The sequence below is a fragment of the Triticum urartu genome, chromosome 6A (assembly GCF_056163025.1).
Source record: "Triticum urartu cultivar PI428250 chromosome 6A, HENAU_Tu73, whole genome shotgun sequence".
In the NCBI taxonomy this organism is placed as follows: Eukaryota; Viridiplantae; Streptophyta; class Magnoliopsida; order Poales; family Poaceae; genus Triticum; species Triticum urartu.
In genome coordinates, this window is record NC_141878.1 from 287639271 (window position 1) to 287663906 (window position 24636).

The 24636-nt window shown below is 44.4% G+C and overlaps 1 pseudogene; it reads left to right on the forward strand.

Moving 5' to 3' along the window:
• Positions 1-1842: 1842 nt before the first annotated feature.
• LOC147965022 (uncharacterized) lies at positions 1843-9806 on the forward strand (annotated as a pseudogene).
• The last annotated feature ends 14830 nt before the right edge of the window (positions 9807-24636 follow it).

The following is a 24636-nucleotide window of genomic DNA, read 5'->3' on the forward strand; positions in this document are numbered from 1 at the left end:
AATCTAAGTCTGGAAAATTCTGGCTAGACTATTTTTAGACCATTTGTAGACTTTTTCGAAAAAAAATTGTTGCGGAGGAAAAAAAGAGGAAAAAAAGTGCAAAAAAGTGAAAAAAAGAGAAAAAAAATCAGAGCATGCTCCTCCCTTGTTTACGTGCAGCGCCGTGATTTTGTTAGTGTTCTAGGCTCGCGTCTCTAGCACGGTCTAGCCTAGGACCAGCACAGTACCGTCGTTGAGCGTTTATTCAACTTTGCATCTCTGAATTGATTATTGCTGACCCTTTTTGCTACCATATTATAAGCCTTCCCAGCTCCACATACATCTACGTCGTGCGTTTGACTCTCCCTGGTAATCGCTCTATCCAAGCTTTGAGAGTTTTGACTACCACGGTTACCAATCACCGCCTGCTGCTGGGTAAGAACTGGTAAGAATTTGAGATTTGCTTGACGGATTTGTGACACCACCACCACCTCTTGTTAGTATTCTGTAGGATCATATTCTTTTGTGTTTCTATTGTTGCTAACCATGGCAGGATCACAAGCCGACGAGACTGACTGGGAGAACATGACGAATAAGGAGTTGCATGATAAATTTCAGCAAACTCTCAAACCTGTTATCGAGCATTGTAGAGGTGCAAGATGTGCTAAACAGATTTGAAGAGGCCATGGAGAAGATAGATGGCATGGAGAAGACGTTCGAAACAAAGCTCGATAATAGGTTTAATGAATTTCTCGCGCGCCTTCCACCACCACCACCGGCTGCACCTAACGCACCTCTACAACAACAACAACAACAACAACGAATACCTCCACATCACGAAACAGCCCTCCGCCGAGCGAGCCGTCTCCCTCTTGCACCTGGCCAAACTGTTGGTGCTGCTGTTGATACTTCTGTGGCTCCTACTGCTGATGCGGAGGAGGATGATTTTGCGGGAGATTACGAGGATGAGGTTGATCAAAATCAGAACTACGTGCCACCACCAGCACAGCAACCACCAGGTCGTCCACATGCAAATAATGGCAATGGTAGGGTTCACCCTCAGGTACGAGATCATGACCATCTCCCTAAACTAAAATTGAATATTCCACCATTTGAGGGTAGATATGTTCTTGATATATATCTTACTTGGGAGTTAGAAACTGAACAACGATTTACATGTTTACAATATCCTGAGGAGAGACGTGTTCCTGCTGCTGTTTGTGCATTCACTAGTTTTGCATGTATTTGGTGGTCTGAGCATTGTAGATTATATCTTATTCCAGCTACTTGGGCTCCTTTGAAAACTGCTATGCGTACTCGTTGGGTTCCACCATATTATCAACGTGAATTACTTCAAAAATTGCAGCGTTTAAGACAAGGAAAAATTCTGTAGAAGAATATTATCAGGAATTACAAACTGGCATGATTAGATGTGGTATTGTTGAGGAGAATGAAGCTATGCTTGCACGTTTTATGGGTGGATTAAATAGAGAGATTCAGACCATTCTAGAGTATAAGGAGTATACTAATATCACTCGTTTATTCCATCTTTCTTGTAAAGCTGAACGTGAAGTGCAGGATCGACAGGCATTGGCGCGAACTAACTTTTCTGCAGGTCGATCTTCATCATGGATACCACGTGCATCCTCTACTTCCACTACACCAGCACCTCCATCAGGTGCCACCTCCAGTCATGATACAAGAAAGCAGGCACAACCACCACTATCTGCCAAGAGCACACCTCCCGGGCCTGCGCAGAGTTCTTCTTCTTCCATGGCATCAATAGGGCACACAAGTGATATTATTTGTCGTTGTTGTAAGGGAAGAGGACATTTTGCGAGGGAATTCCAATCTCAGCGTGTGATGATTGCTACTGAGGATGGTGGGTATGAGTCCGCTAGTGACTATGATGAGGAGACTTTGGCTCTTATTACACGTGAAGAACACGATGGAGATGATTCTGATCATGAGACGCAATACATGGCTCCTGAAGATGCTGACATGTATGAATGTTTAGTTGCTCAACGTGTTTTTAGTGTGCAGGTCACACAAGCTGAGCAAAATCAGAGGCATAATTTATTCCATACAAAGGGAGTTGTGAAGGAACGTTCTGTTCGCGTCATCATAGATGGAGGGAGTTGCAATAACTTGGCTAGCATGGAGATGGTGGAGAAGCTATCTCTCACCACAAGACCACATCCACATCCTTACTACATCCAATGGTTCAACAACAGCGGCAAGGTTAAGGTAACACGTACTATTCGTGTGCATTTTAGTATCTCTACATATGCTGATTATGTTGATTGTGATGTGGTACCTATGCAAGCATGTTCCTTATTACTTGGTAGACCATGGCAATTTGATAAAAATTCTGTACACCATGGTAGAAACAATCAGTATACTCTTGTTCATAAGGATAAAAATATTACTTTGCTTCCTATGACTCCTGAATCCATTTTGAAAGATGATATTAATAGAGCTAATAAAGCAAAACAGGAGAAAAATAAGAGTGAAAATTAGATTGTGGCAAAAGAATTTGAGCAACAAATGAAACCTAATAATAAACCATCTAGTGTTGCTTATGAAATTAAATTGAAAAGTGCATGTTTACTTGCCACAAAATCTGATATTGATGATCTAGATTTCAGCAAATATGTTTGCTATGCTTTTGTGTGCAAAGAGGCATTATTTTCATTCGAGGATGTGCCTTCCTCTTTGCCTCCTGCTGTCACTAACATTTTGTAGGAGTTCGCTGACGTCTTTCCAGAAGACGTGCCACCGGGATTACCACCTATTCGAGGGATTGAGCATCAAATTGACTTAATTCCCGGTGCATCATTACCCAATCGTGCACCATACCGTACTAATCCAGCGGAGACGAAGGAGATTATGCGCCAAGTACAAGAACTTCTCAACAAATGTTATATACGCGAATCCCTTAGTCCTTGTGTTGTTCCTATCATTTTAGTGCCGAAAAAGGATGGTACGTCGCGTATGTGCATTGATTGTAGAGGCATTAATAATATTACTATTCGTTATCGGCATCCTATTCCTAGGCTAGATGATATGCTTGATGAATTGAGTGGCTCTACAATATTCTCCAAAGTTGATTTGTGTAGTGGATACCATCAAATTCGTATGAAATTGGGAGATGAATGGAAAACAGCATTTAAAACTAAGTTTGGATTATATGAGTGGTTAGTCATGCCTTTTGGGTTAACTAATGCACCTAGTACTTTCATGAGGTTAATGAATGAAGTTTTACGTGCTTTCATTGGACGATTTGTGGTAGTTTACTTTGATGACATATTGATTTAAAGCAAATCTTTGGAGGAACATTAGGAACATTTACGTACTATTTTTACTGCTCTACGTGATGCACGTTTGTTTGGTAACCTTGGAAAGTGCACCTTTTGCACCGACCGAGTATCTTTTCTTGGCTATGTTGTTACTCCACAGGGAATTGAAGTTGATAAAGCCAAGATTGAAGCTATTGAGAGTTGGCCGCAGCCCAAAATGGTCACACAAGTGAGGAGTTTCCTTGGCCTCGCTGGTTTCTATAGGCGTTTTGTGAGAGATTTTAGCACCATTGCTGCACCTCTCAACGAGCTTACAAAGAAGGATGTGCCTTTTGTTTGGGGTACTGCAAAGGAAGAAGCCTTCACGGTATTGAAAGATAAGTTGACGCATGCTCCTTTACTCCAACTTCCTTATTTTAATAAGACTTTTGAGCTTGAATGTGATGCTAGTGGAATTGGATTAGGAGGTGTGTTATTACAAGATGGCAAACCTGTTGCATACTTTTCTGAAAAATTGAGTGGGCCTAGTCTGAACTATTCTACTTATGACAAAGAATTATATGCTCTTGTTCGGACCTTAGAAACATGGCAACATTATTTATGGCCCAAGGAATTTGTTATACATTCTGATCATGAATCTTTGAAACACATTAAAAGTCAAGCAAAACTGAACCGTAGACATGCTAAATGGGTTGAATTCATTGAGACTTTTCCTTATGTCACTAAACACAAGAAGGGTAAAGAAAATCTTATTGCTGATGCATTGTCTAGTCGTTATACTATGCTTTCACAAAGTGACTTTAAAATATTTGGTTTGGAGACCATCAAAGATCAATATGTGCATGATGCTGAATTTAAAGATGTATTGCAGAATTGTAAGGAAGGGAGAACTTGGAACAAGTTCATTCTTAACGATGGATTTGTGTTTCGTGCTAACAAGCTATGCATTCCAGCTAGCTCTGTTCGTCTTTTGTTGTTGCTGGAGGCGCATGGAGGAGGATTAATGAGACACTTTGGTGTCAAGATGACGGAGGATATACTTGCTACACATTTCTTTTGGCCAAAGATGAGACGGGATGTTGAGCGTTTTGTTGCTCGCTGCACTACATGTCAAAAAGCTAAGTCACGACTCAATCCTCATGGTCTATATATGCCTTTGCCTGTACCTAGTGTTCCTTGGGGGGATATATCTATGGACTTTGTTTTAGGTTTACCTCGAACAAAGAAGGGGAGGGATAGCATATTTGTTGTCGTGGATAGGTTCTCGAAAATGGCACACTTTATACCATGTCATAAAAGCGATGATGATGTTAATGTTGCTGATTTGTTCTTTCGTGAAATTATTCGCTTGCATGGTGTGCCAAATACTATTGTTTTAGATCGTGATACTAAATTTCTTAGCCACTTTTAGAGATGTTTATGGGCTAAGTTGGGGACTAAACTGCTTTTTAGTACTACTTGTCACCCCCAAACTGATGGACAAACTGAAGTAGTCAATAGAACATTGTCTACTATGCTTAGGGCTGTTTTGAAGAATAACAAGAAAATGTGGGAAGAATGCTTGCCGCATATTGAATTTGCTTATAATCGTTCATTGCATTCTACAACTAAGATGTGCCCTTTTGAAATTGTGTATGGTTTCCTACCTCGTGCACCTATTGATTTGTTGCCTCTTCCATCTTCGGAGAAGGTTAATTTTGATGCTAAAGAACGTGCTTAATTGATTTTAAAAATGCATGTGTTAACTAAGGAAAACATTGAACGTATGAATGCTAAATATAAACTTGCTGGAGATAAGGGTATAAAACATGTTGTGTTTGTACCTGGAGATCTTGTTTGGTTACATTTGCGTAAGGATAGATTTCCTAATTTGAGCAAATCAAAGCTAATGCCACGTGCTAATGGTCCTTTTAAGGTGTTAGAGAAAATAAATGATAATGCATATAAACTTGAGCTGCCTGCATATTTTGGGGTTAGTCCCACTTTTAACATTGCAGATTTGAAGCCTTATTTGGGTGAGGACGATGAACTTTCATCGAGGACGACTTCATTTCAAGAAGGGGAGGATGATGAGGACATCAATACCATTGTTACACCCACAGCCCCTGCTGCTGTACATACTGGACCAATTACTAGAGCTCGCGCACGCCAATTGAATTATCAGGTACTTTCGTTTCTTGGTAACGATTCTAATGTTCATGTGAATATGATGCTGCCTAAGTTGGATACATTTGTTTTGCTTACAAATGAAGGGCCTAGCTTGGACAATAAAGATGAACCTTGGAGCAAGTTCAAGCATGGAGATGATGGCATGCGCAAGGGGAACAAGAACGGAGTTACAAGTGATGATTCCAGGACTCTGAAACCACCATAGTGAGTGCATGAAGCATGGGACGAAATATACAAGATGCCACTTCATAAATTTCGTCCAGAGGCTATTCTAGGTGCTGCGTCACCTTATTATTGGGCCAGGCCCATGTATTTTCGAAATACTTAAGTATAGGCTATTCTTAGAGTCCGTATGTGTGGGGAAACAAGAGTTAGGGTTGGTTTCAGACCCCTCCACCAAGGGCCACGAAATTCCCCCTCTCTCCATATATACATCCCTTAGGGCATCGTTTAGACTTTGGGTATTGTTTAGATTAAAAGTTCTCCATAGCTGCAACTTCGCGTACTTCATTTGTGTCCAACGACCAGACCAAGATGTCACAGAACCCCACCATGATCAATAAAGCTTTCATCTTATATTCGCAATATCCAGATTGCAATCTCGGTTTCTTGCCTGTTCTTCATTTGCTCGCAGGAAACAGGCCCTCGTGGTCAGGTTGATCGTGCTCCGGCATGGTCAATAACCCCTCGGAGTTGGTTTAGCGATTGCTAAGGCGCGATGTCCTCGCACGTTCGTAGTCGGATCGTCAAAGTCGACTTCCTCTAAAACGATAGCCACCATCTCATCGAAAGACGGGACACCTTTGCCTCTATCAGTTAGCCTTGTAGTTTAGTGAAGACCTTGTTCTGAGGAATCTCATAATCCAAGGAGCATAAGGCTTCAACTCAAACAGAGAGAGTGCAACATTTGCCAGAGTCCTCATGAAGAAATCATGATAATTGACAGGAATGCCATGTATGATGTTGAATAGCAGATTCTTCATGATGCCAACAATTTCCTCATCAGACGAGTCGTGGCCTTTGATAGGACTCATTTTCCTCGTCAGAATGCGATAGACTGTTCTCGGCACATATAGCAATTCCTTCATGAGGAATTTGGTCCTTGGCGCTTGACCGGGCTTCAGGGGCTTCATCAGCACTTGCATGTAATGGGTAGTGAGTTCAGGCTCCTGGTACAGACAGCGCGCTCCTTCAAGGGGTGGACTAATGGGTAGGGCGCGAAATAATTCAGAGGCCGGTGCTTTATAATGAGTGTTATCGGTCATCCAGTCCAATACCCAAGTGTTGATATCATCAGGATCACCTGTGATGTGAAGTGTAGCGTAAAACTGAAGAATAAGCTCTTCATTCCAATCAACAATATCAGAGAAAAAGTTGAGGAGGCCTGCGTTATGAAGCACACTGAGGACAGGAGAGAAGCAAGGCAGTGATTCCATGTCCTTGTGAGGAATATGCTTGTGGTAGAATACTTTATCCTTGTTGAAAAGCAGTGAAGAATAGAAATTGGCCTGGCTGGCAGTCAGAAGCATTTCCTCCTAAGATAAGCAAAGTCATAAGGATTGTAGTCCGTGAAGAATACATGCTCGCCGAAGAAGTCATCAGCCTTGAATTTTTGCTTCCTTGAGAAGGGATCCTTTGGCTTGGGGTGAGGAGTGTCCGTCAATTGCATCACAACCTCAGGGATATCGATCCCAGGTTCCACAGGCTGAGGAATTTCAGGTTCTTCGGTGGTAGCCTGGGACTTCAATTCTTCATTTACATTTTCTTCAGCACTAGTGGCTGTAATCTCTTCATGGACAGACGGTGTGGCATGAGGTTCTTCAGATCCCATTTGTACTTCAGTAGTGACAGGGGACTGAGGAATTTGTTGTAGGGGTGTGAACAGAGGAGAATTGGGATGCTGACTTTCCCAAAAGTCGTCTTTCAACACTGGAGTTGTGCATCCAATGTCCACATCTTCATCTTCATTCATTTCTCCAACGTCGGCCTCTTCAGCAGTGAACTGAGGCATGGGCGATGAGACTATTGGGGTTGAAGGGATTGCATCCGCTTCAATTACTTCATCCAACTGCTCTGAGTAAGCAGCAGAAGGAATGTCTTCATCGGATCTGCTTGGGATCACGTATTCCTCATCAGAAGGAACAAGGTCCTTTGATGGCATAGATGAGACAGGAACAACATCAATTGGATTTTCAAATGAGCTGATCAGTGGATTCATTTTCTTCAGAGCTGAAGAATCTGATGCAGTTGATGCCTTCCTTTTCTTCACAGCTGCACGTTCTGCAGCCTTGGTCTTCTTTACATCTGATGCGGATGGAAGGATCAGAGATAGTGTAGGCGCAAGAGGAGTAGAGGAATTTGGTCCAAGACCTTCAGGCACAACTGATGCAGTTGCCCTGACTTCTTCATTTTCTTCAGGCGCAACACTAGTGGTTTCCCTGGCAATTTCTTCAGCGGCTGGAATGCAGGCATTAGCCCTGGTACTAGCATTTTCTTTAGCAGCCTGAGTATCATCAACGGTGCTGGCATTTTCTTCAGTAGGCTGAGCAGATGCTTCAGCCTGAGGATTTTCTTGTTGCATTGGTGCTGCAACATTGGAAGTGAATTGTTCAGTTAGTTTCACAAAACGGACCTTGGCTCCCAGCCAATCAGCACGGTATGCGTGAAATTCATCACTGAGTTTCTTGATCTCAAATTGAATAGTGACAAGTTCTTCAGTTGTCATGGAGACAAAGTTTTTCTTCAGGAAGCGCTCCTTTTTGTACTGCTCTTTCTTCAACTGCGTGGCCTTTTCAAATTTCCATTTTTCTTCCTGAATGAAGTGAGTCAACATATGACTTTGGCCAAGAGTCAGCTTGAAGTCAGGCATAGGAGTGTTGGGGTCCTTGTGCCAGAGATAAATGTAATCAAGGATCAATTTTGGATCCAAAAGGAGAGGCACACTTGTGCCTTTCGCTCTAGCGGCCCTGAGTTGCCTGTCCTTGATGATTTTAGCAAGTTCTTCATCATCAGCTTCATCTTCATTAGACGGCACTTGGAAGGCGACATGTTTCTTGTGAGGACTTGGTCGAGAGCCTCGTCCAGAAGTGGCCTTTGTCTTCAGCAGAGAGCGGGCAGTTGATGAATTTGGTGCAACTGAAGAACTAGCAGAAGCTCCTGAGGCAATAGAGATGCTTGTTGTCCTTTGGCACATGGCGAGATGCACAGGTGCTAAGGATTTTGATGGAGGAGCTGAGAACTTTGAGGAGCTGGTGCGGCTTGAGGAATTGGCCGTGAGGGCTTTGAAGAATCTGGCCGTGAGGGCATTGCTGAGGAACTTGGCCGTGAGGGCATTGGGGTTGAAGCACTTGGCTTATGAGCCGGCTTCTTTGGCATGGGCTTCTTTGGCTTGCTTGCAGTGGCAGCAGGAGTAGCAGAGTCTTCATTAAATTTCCTCATTGCTTCCTTAGCTACTCTAGCTAGCTTGGCCTGGTGCTTGGCCCATTCATCAGGGTAATCCTCACCACGCTTGAGGCTGGTGGGATCAGCAACTTGGCCAGGTGCCAACGAAGGTCTTGGGCATGAAGGATTAAGAGCAAATTTCTTCATATACTTGGGAGTAACATATCTGTATTCCCTCCATTCCCATGCCCATCTCCTCTCTATCCTTTGGATGCGCACTTTGCGCTAATTTTTGTCCTCCTTGCCAAATTTGGCCTCATCAGGAGTGCAATAGTCCTTGTATATATCCTCAGGGATTTGAAACGCAGTGTTAACTTCCATCTTCTTTCCTCTCTTCTGAGGTTTCTTGCCATCTGCCATTTTCTTCAGCTGAGGGTTTTGAACGATTGAGTTCTCTGAAGAGGTATGCAACTTTTCTTCGAGGAACGCTGCAAATGGGTTAAGTTGATGAGAACCTAATGATTCAGCAGCGGACATGTGTACCTGTGAACAGAGTATAGTTGCGAGGAATTTGGAGAGGTCATATGCGTTCTTAGAAGATTTTGCAATAAGAACAAGTTTGAGGAATTTGACCGGATGAATCTTGAGGAATTTCACTAAGCATACTTTGACTTAGGTTCCAGAGTTGTACATATTTGAAAATCCACACAATTGAAGAATCTTGAAGAAAAATTTGCTTAGAGAAACAGATCAAGAACAGATGATATGTGAGGTGTCCATTGTGTGAGGATTTTAAGAAAAACACCTTTTGAACATTTGAAGAAAAAACATCTGAATCAACAAGGGTAGTAATAGTAACTTTTAATTACCCTGGACGAACAACACGACAAATTGGGAAGTGTAGATTTGAAGCTCGTCGGTTCAGAACTTCCACGCCCTAACTTGGCTAAGGAAGACAGCTACGGCGCGACGGAGTGAAGAAATCCGTGTCTGGCGTGAGTACGGCGGCGACGAGTTCGAGGCAGTGAAGCTCTTCCTCACCGACGACGATGGAAGTAGAGGCCGCGCTAGGGTTTGAGAGCTCGAGCGAGGGAGTGAGCTCGAGCGGAGTAAAAGTGAAGTGAGGAAGGGAGAGGGGTATTTATAGCCGAAGTGAAAAACTTCTCGCCGGAGAAAATAGGACGAACGTGCCCCTGACCCTTCTCATTCGCTTGACGTGTGTCACCCACGTACTGAGAGGTGACGATCGTGGGTAAATAGGATAAGTATTATCGTAGAATGTGTAACGATTTGAGCGGTAAAGGCCAAAAATCCAAATAAGATAAGTTTAAAGTTTCGTTCGCAATTTTCTCAGCTGACAAAGACACAATGAAGATTTTGAACGAGTTTCAAATAGAACGCACATGAAGAATTTGTGAATAGACTGGGTTGAATTTAGCATAGAGGGGGAAAGGGTCCGATCACATTCACTTAGCAGAACAAGCAACTTGAAGAAATAGCAATAAGTGAATGCTGTAGAAAACATAAACTCATATATATATATATATAGAATGGGTCTATTACGATAACACCCCTTAAAACCTTATTCCAATAACACCTACCCCTTATTCTGATAACACCTCGATCACGGAAATTCATCAGTGCGAACCCACGCCGAGCTGCACCAAACCAAACAAAACTCCCAGCCCACCCACGCACGACCACAACCCATCTCTACCAACCCCCCGATCCTCTCCACCTTCCCCCTCCTGTCCTCACACCACCAAGCGCCGCCGGAGCCCCACCCCACCACGCACCGACGGAGCCCCGCCTCCCCGCACCACTCGTCGTGCCTCACCACTGCCTCACACCTCCTCTCCGCCATGCCAGCACCTTTGGATTCTGGCTAGCCATGACCTCCCTGAGACGCGCCGCCGATGGATCCAGCCATCCACGGCCTCCCTGCGCCACGCCGCCGGTGGATCCAGCCATCCACGGCCTCCCTTGATGCGCCCTGCCGGATCCGGCCATCCCGAGCGCCCCTGGACCTTCCCGTGCAAGATCAGGCAACTGATTCCGGTCACCCCTCTCCTCACCTCACCTCCTTCCCACTGTGCCGCACCTCTCCGGCTACCAACCGCCGGCCTCGAGCGTCCACTTCTGCCCCGTGGATATTCTGCTTGCCGACGTTGCCTCGACCGACCTAGACAGTTGGGTGGGGTTGGGGTGTCCGGGCGTCTAGACGATGAGTTCCCGCCGGTGAGCTAGACGTACTCCTTCCTCTTCTACCTCCCATCCTCGTGGGAGCAGCACGGCGTGTGCCTGTGCAGTGCGGTGCCCCCCGACGGGCAGTACAACATGCTTGTTGGAGAGGCTCACTTTACTGTTGTCTGTTCACTTGCGGAGGCCAGAGGTGATTCATTGATACGCATCCCTCCCCCGGTTTCATTTCTATGCTTGATCCATTCGTGCGTGCATACAGCTTAGGTGTTTGCTGAATTGTTGCTTCCTTGCCGGTTCTTGTTCATTGACCACTGCAAATTAAATACATGCTAGCGAGGACTAACCTGTGTCTAGTCTTTTTGACTGGATTGCATCCATATGCCCAGGTCCAATGCGCCTTGCTATAGCCACATTTCTAAATATGTCTGTCGACAAAGATGCTATTGTTTATTTTATTTTTTCTAATGTTTTTCAGAAAAACTGATAAGTGAATTGGGTGCAGTGCTGTTCAGAAGCTTCCGTTGAGTATATTTTCCAGTGTGTTGATGCAGTTCGTTGAGGGTGAGCCCTCACGGTCTCCGGCATGTGTTGTGGAGTGCGGTGCACGCGTTCGTGCAGTCCGGTGGCAGTGCCGATGTAGGAAGTGTGGTGAGCTCCTTGCTGTGATCCTTGTCGTGGGCTCCTCAATGACGCCGGAGTGGACGGACTATGGGTCCAGGTTGGCAATGGCTCCGGTTGCCCAGGGCGAGGGGGCCCTCTTTGCAGCTCAGTAAAGTTTATTTTGCAGCTCGCTGAAAGTTTGTTTTGTAGCTCGCTTGCTGGTATAGTGCATGGGCAACGCCTCCGTGCAGTTCAAGCAATCGCGTGCGTGCAATGCGTCGAGTGCGTGTGGTTCGGCGGCGCAAAGTATTTGCATTCTCTCTATGTTAATGCGTGTGGTTCAGTGCATTTTATAAGGGTGACTGCTACAAATCATCTGGCTAGGAAATCAGTCGGGTCAAGCGCCGTTATAGGTGCTGCTGTTTGTGGTTTTTTTGTGTGTCTATCAAATGTATCTGGTTGGGATAAGATGTATTTTGTATAAAAAATATTTTTTTAAGAAGTTCATTTCAAAAGGCATTAAAATGGGTCACTTTTCAAGAGAAAAAATGGATGGATGCAGCCCACTTCGAGGAGTCTTTTGGTTCACTACATTTAGAAAAACACGATGGTGGATTAAAAAACAAAAAACAAGCAAAAAACCGTGTGGTTCACTCGCCTTGTCCTAGCGGTTCACACGCCTCGTCCTCAAAGTGCAGAAGAATTTCTAAAATTAAAAAGAAAACAAAAAATATGTGTGGTTCATTTTGCAGTGCGTTTCGTCCTCAGATGTGGTTCACTTTTGACAGTGATGCTGTTCACTTGCCCCCAACATGAAAATGTAAAAAAATTAGCGAAACAACAAGATGGCAATGCGGTACACTTTGATATATATTGCGGCTCACTTTCCCTTGTCTTTGCAGTCCACTCTCGTTCATAAAAGAAAGTTGAAAAAAAGACAACAAAAACTCGTATGAGAAAAATAACATCCGACAAAAGAAATTATGCAGCTCGCTTGCACGTCCGATGTAGTGCGGCTTTCATTCTAAAGCAGTGCGGTTGTCCGTGTGATGTTGTTCATCCCGTAGGTGGCAAAAAATTGTTACGGAAGCAAAAAAAATATGTGGTTCACTTCTTGATAGTGTTGTGGTTCATTTGCACCCGATGTGAAGTGCACTCTACTTTCTTGTCCTTGAAAAAATTACGTTTGAATAAAAGAAACCATGCAGTTCTCTTACCCGTCTGATGCAGTGCGGTTTTTCGTCCGATGCAGTGCGGTTTTCAGTCGGATGAAGTACCCACGTCGATTTGGGTGTCGCGAAAAACAGAGTGTCTGCATTTCGGTAAATTTGAAATTCCTCTTAAACCGTAAATAATTAAAGAGAGTGTTCCACATGAAAAAGTTGTGCCTCGTCGATATGTTTCCAACGGCGTATCGTTTGAATCATTCCGACCAATGGTTTGTAAAAATTTCGTGAAAAACGGCCGCTGCCACTCGTCGTCCACCACATGATTTTCAAAATTAACTTAAAACTGTAAGGAATCTCAAAACCATTTCTACATATGAAAGTTGCGCCTTGTCCATAGCTTTCCAACGACATAGTACACGCCTCGTTTTGACGAACGGATTAAAAACTAGAGCGAAAACAGTACCGAAAATTTGAAAATATTTGAAAAACTAAATTCCGCGATTAGTAAATTTGAAACTGCTCTTAAACCGTAACGAATTAGAGAAAGAAATAGATATGAAAAAGATGCGCCTCGACGATATCTATCCAACGATGTATCATTTGCTTCATTCCGACGAGCAGTTTAGAAAAAAAATGCGAAAAAACGCTCGCTGCGACTCGTTGTTGGCCGCACCATTTTCAAAACTGCTCTTAAACCGTGAGGAATCTCGGAAAGTGGTCAACATGTCGAAGTTGCGCATAATACATAGCTTTTCAACGATATATTACACGCCTCGTTCCGACAAACGGTTAAAAAACTAGAGCGAAAACAGTGCCAGAAAAAACACTACGTGCAGTTTTTTGCCACGGGAAGTTCACTCGCCTCAGTACTGCAGCACACTTGGTTCAAACAATGACGTGCACTTGCATTGAGCGTGCAGTGCAGAAGTGTTATCAGAATAGACCGGCTGTATATATATAAGGATGATGGTGGCGTGACCCACCGTATAAGGATGATGATTTCAGACACCGCGTACAATTGTCATAGGGTTCTGAGAATCAAATTCTTCGTTAATTTCTTCAAACTTTAGAGTGTTATTCTTCATTGATTGAAAAAAACATTTCTTCATGTGTTGCACATCTAAGTCATCAATTTTGCATAAGTGTTAGGATGAGTGTCCTTTTCAAAGAACATTCGAAGATTTTAGGATATTTAGCTCACACCGCAACTTGCTAAATCTCTTCTCATCCAAGGGCTTAGTGAAGATATTGGCTAGCTGTTCTTCAGTCTTCACATGCTCAATAGAGATGTCGCCCTTCAACACATGATCACGAAGAAAATGATGACGAATATGAATGTGCATTGTCTTCGAGTGCTGAACTGGGTTATGATCAATCTTGATGGCACTCTCATTGTCACAGTAGAGTGGCACATTCGTCACGTTGACGCCGTAGTCCTTGAGAGTTTGCTTCATCCATAGCAGTTGAGCACAGCAAGAATGATAGAGGCAAAGGTGTCCCGTCTTTCGATGAGACGGAGGCTATCGTTTTAGAGGAAGTTGACTTTGACGATCCGACTACGAACGTGCGAGGACGTCGCGCCTTAGCAATCGCTAAACAAACTCCGAGGGGTTATTGACCACGCCGGAGCATGATCAACCTGACCATGAGGGCCTGTTTCCTGCGAGCAAACGAAGAACAAGCAAGAATCTGAGATTGCAATCTGGATATTGCGAATATAAGATGAAAGCTTTATTGATCAAGGTGGGGTTCTGTGACATCTTGGTCTGGTCGTCGGACACAAACGAAGTACGCGAAGTTGCAGCTATGGCGAACTTTCAATCTAAACAAAACCCAAAGTCTAAACGATGCCCTAAGGGCTGTATATATGGATGAGAGAGGGGGAATTTCGTGGCCCTTGGTGGAGGGGTCCGAAACCAACCCTAACTCTTGTTTCCCCACACATACGGACTCTAAAAACAGCCTATACTTAAGTATTTCGAAAATACATGGGCCTGGCCCAATAATAAGGTGACGCAGCACCTAGAATAGCCCCTGGACGAAATTTATGAAGTGGCATGTTGTATATTTCGTCCCATGCTTCATGCACTCATTATGGTGGCTTTAGAGTCCTGGAATCATCAGTTGTAACTCCGTTCTTGTTCCTCTTGCGCATGCCATCATCTCCATGCTTGAACTTGCTCCAAGGTTCATCTTTCTTGTCCAAGCTAGGCCCTTCATTTGTAAGCAAAACAAATGTATCCAACTTAGGCAGCATCATATTCACATGAACATTAGAATCGTTACTAGGAAACGAAAGTACCTGATAATTCAATTGGCGTGTGCGAGCTGTAGTAATTGGTCCAGTATGTACAGCAGCAGGGGCTGTGGGTGTAACAATGGTATTGATGTCCTCATCATCCTCCCCTTCTTGAAATGAAGTCGTCCCCGATGAAAGTTCATCGTCCTCACCCAAATAAGGCTTCAAATCTGCAATGTTAAAAGTGGGACTAACCCCAAAATCTGCAGGCAGCTCAAGTTTATATGCATTATCATTTATTTTCTCTAACACCTTAAAAGGACCATCAGCACGTGGCATTAGCTTTGATTTGCGCAAATTAGGAAATCTATCCTTACACAAATGTAACCAAACAAGATCTCCAGGTGCAAACACAACATGTTTTCTACCCTTATCTCCAACAAGTTTATATTTAGCATTCATACGCTCAATGTTTTCCTTAGTTAACTCATGCATTTTTAAAATCAATTCATCACGTTCTTTAGCATCAAAATTAACCTTCTCCGAAGATGGAAGAGGCAACAAATCAATAGGTGCACGAGGTAGGAAACCATACACAATTTCAAAAGGGCACATCTTAGTAGTAGAATGCAATGAACGATTATAAGCAAATTCAATATGAGGCAAGCATTCTTCCCACATTTTCTTATTATTCTTCAAAACAGCCCTAAGCATAGTAGAAAATGTTCTATTGACTACTTCAGTTTGTCCATCAGTTTGGGGGTGACAAGTAGTACTAAAAAGCAGTTTAGTCCCCAACTTAGCCCATAAACATCTCCAAAAGTGGCTAAGAAATTTAGTATCATGATCTGAAACAATATTATTTGGCACACCATGCAAGCGAATAATTTCACGAAAGAACAAATCAGCAATATTAACAGCATCATCGCTTTTATGACATGGTATAAAGTGTGCCATTTTCGAGAACCTATCCACGACAAAAAATATGCTCCCCTTCTTTGTTCGAGGTAAACCTAAAACAAAGTCCATAGATATATCCTCCCAAGGAACACTAGGTACAGGCAAAGGCATATATAAACCATGAGGATTGAGTCGTGACTTAGCTTTTTGACATGTAGTGCAGCGAGCAACAAAATGCTCAACATCCCGTCTCATCTTTGTCCAAAAAAATGTGTAGCAAGTATATCCTCCGTCTTCTTGACGCCAAAGTGTCCCATTAATCCTCCTCCATTGTGGGGACCCCAACTCATAAGTCGAGATCACCGAATGCACGTGTATAGTGATCCCAGAGATCAATGCTCACTGAACACACAGAAACTGAATAACAAGAGTCTTACATCCTTACATACCGTCTTACACAAATTATGACCATTATGGTCAAGTCTTACATTGATAAAGCCTTAAGGGCTGAACATCAAATGAAACACAAGCAACAGAAATCTTCGTCGATAAGTAGAACCCATGCCATCTGCCTTAACCCTACAGGCATTCTGACTGGGAAACGTCCTAGTTCGCATGTTCGTCTCCAAAGGACTCTTCTTCGAACTCCTGTTCTTCCATGCCTGGCCAATTAAATAACCAGTGGCAAGCCTATGAGTACTTTGAATGTACTCGCAAGCAACCCATGTTTTGGTTCAAGGTACAACAATGCATGATATGGGTAAATTTTTGCGGAAAGCTAGTTTTGAGTGCAATGACATGTTCAACAGCGTGTAAGACATGCATCAGGAGAATTCAAGTATCCATGAGGACAGGTTACAGATATCAACATAAATAGAGTGGGCACCAACCCAACTCAATCATGTCAAGTCCTTGACTTGACCCAAGTAGTTCTTCCCACTTATCCAACACACACACTGGTTTGTAAACACGTGGACGTAGTTTAAGCAGCACCGCCCAACTGTCCTTGACCGTGGACACGGCTATTCAAATAGTTTTACACTCTGCAGAGGTTGCACACTTTACCCACAAGATCCGGGGAACTTTCGTGTCATCCACGACCCGCGGTACCTCAAGTACCCGGGGTAAGCACCCGATCACTATCTTTCCCTAGACGACACTAACATAGAGTCCACTCGATTGGCAGTAACCCCCGTGCCCAACATTTCACATCTTAAAATTATGGAGCCTCGCTCCCATTTTCATCACATACCACAAGCACGGGGTACCAACGGTGTGTCCGGTGCCCTGTGAAGACAGTCATGGCCGCCCTACCTAGCACGATCCCGTCCCGAGAGAGAGCACCAACTCTCCCCTGTCACTAGTAATGCGGGCTCCAAGCTAGTATCGGCCTAGGTAATCAATAATGCCCTTTCCCATATAAGGGTAGAGTGGTTGCGCATGTAAGGTTGGGGCAGTCGACAAATCTTAAATCTAATCCGTTTTCAAAAACAACACACACTTGCCTCGGTACACCACTTCGTCATCAAGTGGTTACCCATCTCATTGTCTCCCTCGGGCATAAGTGGCACCCGATGGGGTTTTCGAAAAGTCTTTTGAAAATACTGTGTCTCCATCACCATGCATATACCCGTCCCTTTGTGTAGCACTACTTAGCATCCTATCTACTCCCACCAGCATAACCCTCATAAGAAGGTAGGGTCATGCACAATGCAGGTATCAACGAGGAAGTAACGAAGGCAATCCACCAAAGTGGTTACCCTCTCATCATGATTCCGAAGCAACACTAATAAAGTGCTATATGACATGCATAGAAAGGGTTTCATAGACATGGTCAAAGGGCTGCTTGCCTGGCTCAACAAAGTCTTCTGGGTCTTCAAAGTCTTCTGGTCCAATTCCTTCGTCAGCAACGCAATCTATCGTCGCAAAATAATAACGAGGAAATAAGGCAATAATAAAACAGAAAAACCAAAGTGCTCAGAAAAATATCAACTCATTTTTGTTAAATACTAGGTTGAAAACTAAGAAGGGGAAAATTCCTAGTTTTGGATTTGGAGTAGCAGAATAGGAGAGATGGGTTTTCAAAGGTTTATTTAAATGCTAAAAATCACATTTAAATATTTACAGTGAAGAAAAGGTTGTTGGATTTGAATGAAAGTTGCACCATTAAATAGGTTGCAATATTTTAGGAATTTAGGAATTGGAATTAATTCATTTGGACATATATTCTGTCCTGTAGAATTTTTGGAAACGTGACTGAAAAAGAAAAAGGGGAAGGAGCACTGTGCCTGCTGGGCCAGAACAGCCTTTGCGCAGCAGGCCCAGCCAGAGAGGTGGCCCAGCGCACTGGTGCATACGCGCGCGCTAGGTTTAAACCTGACGGGCGGGGCCCAGGCGTCAGCGAGAGAGAGGGGGGCGATGAAGGGGAGAGGCTGACAGGCGGGGCCCGCCTGTCATCCCTAACCCTGAGTCCAGGCGGCTGGCGAGCTCACCGGCGACGATGTAGGGCATGGCGAGGTCGGGCGAGGGCACGGCTGGGCTCAGCGTCGTGTCGCCGTTCGGGTGGAGGTGGTGGACGTCACCAGAGTTGCCTGGTTCGCCGGCGATGAGGTCTTGCGGCGGAGGAGCTTCGGGTGTCGACGGTTCCGGCCGACTCTGGCTGCAAACGAGGTGGGGAAGAGAGGGGAAATGATCAGTGGGAGGAGGCGGTTTCAGATCGGGGCAGAGGAGGAGCGGGGGAAGCCTGTACCTCGCGAACTCCGGCGAGCCGAAGCGGCGGAGCTCGAGCTCGGGCAGCTCTGGAGACGAACTGGGGGTGCAGGGGGATGATTAGGGGAGTGAGAGAGCGAGTGGTGAGGAGAGGAGGGCTCGGGGAGGCCTTTAAATAGGCGAACGGCGAGGTCCAGTAGACCCGTGCGCCGGCGAGCTCACGCTCGTTGCTGCAGGGCTCGGGAGGAGCTGGCGCCGTGTCTAGGGTGTTCCTGGGCGTGGACTACGCCGAGGGGAGCTAAGGGAGAGAGCGGGAAGGGGTCAGAGACGCCGGGCGTGTGAGGACGCTCATTGGAGCTCTCGGGCGGCCGGCGCGCGTGCGAGCAAGGGCAGCAAGAGGGAGAAAGAGGAGGGTGACAGAGGCGTAGCGTGCTGCGGACGTCGAGGAGCATCGACTGGCGTGAGGGGGAGAGCCGAGGTGGCCGGAGGTGGTTGGCAGGGGGCGGCTACAGTGCGGGAGCGCACTGTAGCGCGCTCCAGATCGTGCAAATGGCCGGCATGCCATTTTTTGGCAAAGTGGGCACGGACAAGCATGTCTGGTAGCTCTAGGAAGGAGTAAAGAATGTGGGGAAAGCCTTGGATGCCTTGGGTGGCCACTGGAGTGAGGAGGGAGGAGAGGAAGAGGGGTGCAAGGGCTGTCCAGAGAGGTAAAAGAGGTGGTTTCACCCTTCAATTATTGATCTGAGATGCACCATTGCTATGGAGGTAGAAGAGGTCTAGGAGGAGCTGTGGTAAAAAGTTGAGCTCAAGGAGATTAGTGGAAGGGGTCAAAATGGTGTTTTTGGAAAAATGGCAGAAGGTGTTTGATAAAGGTTTTGGCAAGCAAATGAACTCCAATTGCCATGATACTTAACAGGATGGAATGACACTTAGAAATAGGGTGTGCCACCAAATTTGAGCTCATTTGGGAAAAGCTGCCTGTGTAACTTTGGTAAACCCTAGAAATTAGCAGAAATAGACTTGTGTAGATCTAGTTGAGCATAACACTTCTCCTTGATGCACTACTTGGTGTAGTGGCCTCATTAGGCCATGTGAACATGCTCACAAAAGTTGGGGTCAAAGAGAGAAAGTTGGTAGTACAAACTTGTTCAAATTTGGTTCTGGTCAGAGAGGGTTTTGGGGCATTTTGGTGAACCAAAATGACTTTAATTGACTTGAGGCTTTGCAAGGTGGTCACAACATGCATTTGTGACTTGCTGGATTTTTCTTGGATTTTATGAAAATATTTCCTGTAGAAATATTTCAAATCCTTGAAATGGGCAGAAATGGTTTTGGGAGGTTTTGTCCAATATTTTGATCATGACCATATGTTGAAACTCTTATATATGGGAAATATATGCCCACTGAGTTTCCCTGATTTTTGTCAAATATTTTTGAATCAATAAAATAATTTTTCCCTATTAAAGACCATTTCTGGCCTTAAGAAAAAGCCTTTAAATAAAATAGGAAAATAAATTCTAAAATTATCTGTTTGTGGTTTCTGGGTATCCTATATCTAATAGGAGTCAAACCTATTTTTGGAAATATTTTTGCTGCCCTTAATTAAGTACTTGCAGTGCAAATCTCAATTCAAGGGTTTTTCGAAATCTAATTTTAGAAAATACTTTTTGGCCAAATTATTTTTGTAAGAAAATACTACATTGCACTATACCCATGGCATGATCATTGGGCAGAAGTTTGGGGAAAGGAGATGAAATATAGAGGGTGAAATTGTTGACGTTGTAGATGTAACATCCCAAATTTGCAATTTGGAATGTTATACACTAGATCATCATGCATAACATATTTTTTTTGCATTTTTGTTGATCCTAGAAATTTCACGCAACTCAAGGACCTTCGGAGAGAGTTGGAGATTTCGTTATTTTCATATTTGAGAGTTTTCTCGAATTTGAAAAGAGGATCATTTGATTTATTTATTTCATCTTCAATAATTTTTACGATATCAAAAATATAAGAGAGGGAATAATATGACTTTCCCAAAATTGAGGAAAAATGAAGATTTAATAAATAGATCAAATTTTGTTTGCCGGAGTTTGTTTGTTTTCTTTGGATAGGGAAAAATGCGCGTTTTCGAAAATTGCATTTTAGGCCCGGAGTAAAGTTCATTTTGTTCGACTCGTTGTCAGGAGTCGGGGAAAATTTACTTTAGGTTTTTCGGAGTTCGTTTAGTTAGTTTTCTTTTTGTTTTTCTGCGTGGAACCGATAAAAAAAATCTTCGCAGCGCCTTGGGCCAAGGCCCAGCCAGCAGGCCGGCCGGCCAGGCCCCAGCCCCAGCCGCGCACGCGCCAGGCGCCAGGCGCAGGCAGCCGCCGCCTCTCGCTCTAGGCCGAGTCCTAGTAGGACTCTAGGCCGGTTAGCCCCCCCTCTTTCCTTGTTTCTTTTTCTTTTGCTTGCCCCCTACCCCAAGTCTCCTCTCCCCTCACCTATATAAATACCAACACCCCCCCTCTCCTCACATCAAAACCCCAAGCCCCTCTCCTCCTAAGCCGCACCGCCGCCACCTTAAGCCGCCGCCGCCGCCCTAAGCCGCCGCCCGGAGCCCCGCCTCCCGAGGTAGCCGCGCCGCCTCTTCTTTTCCTTGGTTTGGTTTTTCTTCTAGAAAACCGTTCCGGTTCTTCTCTTTTTTTTTCTTCCGATTTTCTTCCGGTTTTGTTTCGGTTTTCTTCCGAAACCCTAGATCGGTTTTCGTTCTTCTTTCGGACCGTTCGTCTCAACGAACGTGATCACCGATTTTTCCTAGTTAACGACGCCCGTTCGTTTAACCGTTCATCTCTTTCTTTTCGTCGGATTTATTCCGCGATCGCGATCTCAGATCCGATCTTCGTTCTAGTCTTTCTTCCCGCTCGTTTATCGGAATCAGGTCATTCAAGCGCCTGGAGTTTCATTTCGAAACCGCCGTTCCGTCTAATCAACTTAAACAAGTTTTTGCCACAATAAAACTTTGACCTAGTTTCAACCTGCTAGAACCGAGTTGTTTTCTTCCGCCGTTTGTTTTTCCGTCGTCTGTTCGGTTCTTTCTTTCTTTGCAACCGGAGTTCTTAAGTTGAACTTTCTGGTTCGTTCTCTTGTTCGAGTTTTACCTATGCATTAGATGAGTACTTATTGTGTGCTTGTTGTTTGTCTGCGATAGATCACCCGGATTGCGCCGCTTGTTACTTCGAAACCCTAGGTCTCGCGGATCATCAGCAAGGCAAGTAACACTTTGATCATACCTTTTCTACAACCCATGTTTTATTGCATTAGATCAATCCTCTCACATTGCATGATTAGGATCTAATTAAATTGAGGGATGGGAAGTAGATGAGGTAGTACCTATTACCTGTATTATTATGAAACCTTTGGGAGTTACTTCTACGCTTGCTATTTATGCCATGCTATGCTAGTAGACGTGGATTGGGTGAGTGATATCCATGACAGATGTGAGTTGATAATTTTAATGGTTTATCTAAGGTGGCAACTTAAACACACATCTGGGTGGATTGAGGCACCTGATGTCTATCAGGACTTGCCTGTTTTTTTTGGACCGCCACCCAGGCTCAAAGGGATCATAAGATCATTCATGCTAGTAACTTCCGTGTGCAGCCACAAGCCATTATGGGCTCTGGCATAGTTGACTAAGTTGTGCGAACTCTTACAGTGGTAGACTAGCAGATGTAGGGGATGCAGGTGTACCGGTCTACCCGATCGTAAGGTGCTAGCGCTTTTAAAAGACTATGTCTCGGTCATCCGTCTTCTCAAACACCGTGTAGTGCGAGAAACCAAATGGAGGCGATCGAGTCTTGTGGGGAAAAGTGCGCAAACCTCTGCAGAGTGTACAAACTAATCATGATTAGCCATGTCCCCGGTTATGGACAGCTTGAGTATCTAGTATTTGAATATCATGTGAATCTCATCACGTTACTTCTAATTAATGTTGTTGGGTTTTAATTGTTCACTTAATTGGGATCGGAATGCTGTCAACCATTCTCGATGTTTAACAACTACCATGATAGTTAAATAAATTTATTCCTTTGCAGTAGGGAAAAACTGGCTTTACGCAAAACTGTAACCATAGAGCTTTCCACCAGCCATATATGCATATAGTATAGCTGTTTCATTCCATTACTCTCTATGTGTTACTTTGCCAGCATATTCCATGTGCTGACCCGTTTTCGGGCTGCAACTTCTCATGTTGCAGACTTTTCAGACGACGAGTAAGGTGCTTTTAGGTCGTGGTTCTATACTCAGTGATGCCGTTGGAGTTGATGGACCCATTTATCTTCCAAGTCTTCCACTGTTATCGTTATTAGATGGCCTTAAGCCATATTTATTGTAATAAGTTCTCTTTGAGACAACGATGTAATAAGTGTGTGATTGCCACTCTGCTATAAATCCTTCGATGTACTGTGTGGTGTCAGCATTACTGATCCAGGGATGACACCTGAGCACAGAGCACTTGATCCATTCGGGTCGGGTCGCTACAGAGATGGTATCAGAGCACACGATGACTGTAGGACACGACCACTAAGTTAAAGCCATAGATCACCATTCTCTTCTCATTTTCTAACTCCTCATCTTTTCTACTCTTTTAGGATGACGAACGCGAAGATTAAGTACGCTCAACCGGATGAAGGCACACCTTTTGGATTTCACCTAAAGGAAGTCACCAAGTACCTGAATATCGGATTACCAAGCTTCACGGGAACCTTCAACGCCACTCTGCCTGAAGAGGAGCGCTGGAAGATTCAAGCTCACGTTCCGGGAAGGACATTCGCGCCAATCACGAAGCCCATAGATAGTGTTTTCAATGCACCAACCTGGAGTCTGGGAAAGAGCATGGAAGCTCATATCACCATAGGACGCGTTGGAGAAGTTTACCAAGAAGACCTCAAGGACACTATCTACCAGATTTGTGGACGCCGAGATGAGCAATGGGAGTTAGTCAGCACCAAGAAGGATAGATCGATTGAATCATTCATCCAGGAGTTAAACCAGCACATTCGACGCCACGAGAACCAGATGTGCAATGATATGATAGAGTTGAAGAATGCAAAGGCAAGGATCATCGAGCTAGAAGGAGAACTGAAGTCTACACGCAAGGACTACATGGACGAGATCGTAGCTCTAGCGAGACACAATGGCGATCTTAAGCAGGAGATTGAAGAACTCAAGAGGAAGTTAGCATCCAGGAAGACATGTACGTCGCATGTCCGGACAACTACATCATCATCGACGACACCGATTTGGATCCAAGTGAACCCGACTTTGAAGACGAAGCTGGAGCAGATATCATGGAGTCTTCCACTGGTTCAAATTTCTAGATGACCACCAGATAGTAGTAGTATTCCCCCATGTAAACATTATAGTTCGAGCACTTTTGCGATAGTTTTAGACCGACTGTAAGCCCTTGTTTGATTGAATGAAGTGATTTTGTGTGCATTTGCTCATGTGCATTGGGGTAGTGTTTTCCCTTTAGACCTCACTCTATTCTTAATTCTCGTCTTTTCTAAACCCTCAGATGCCTCCGAGACGTGACAATGGATTCCCACCGGAGCTCACTCAGTTGATCCAGCAACAGAATCAATTGATGCAGATGTTAGTCCAGAACCAGCAGAACAACAACAACAACAACAACAACCCACCACCACCACCTGTTGACCACTTAGCCCGTTTCCTTAGGTTGAATCCGCTGGTGTTTTCTAGTAGCACCGAGCCGATAGTAGCAAACGATTGGCTCCGCAAGATAGGAAGGGAGTTGACCACTGCAGGATGCACGGATGGTGAGAAAGTGAAGTTTGCCACTCACCAGCTTGACGGACCCGCGGCAGCATGGTGGGAGAATTTCACAGCCACTTACCCAATTGACACTGTCACATCGGATCATTTTCAGCCAGCTTTCCGCATTGCCCATGTTTCAGCAGGAGCTATGGCCATGAAGAAGCGTGAGTTT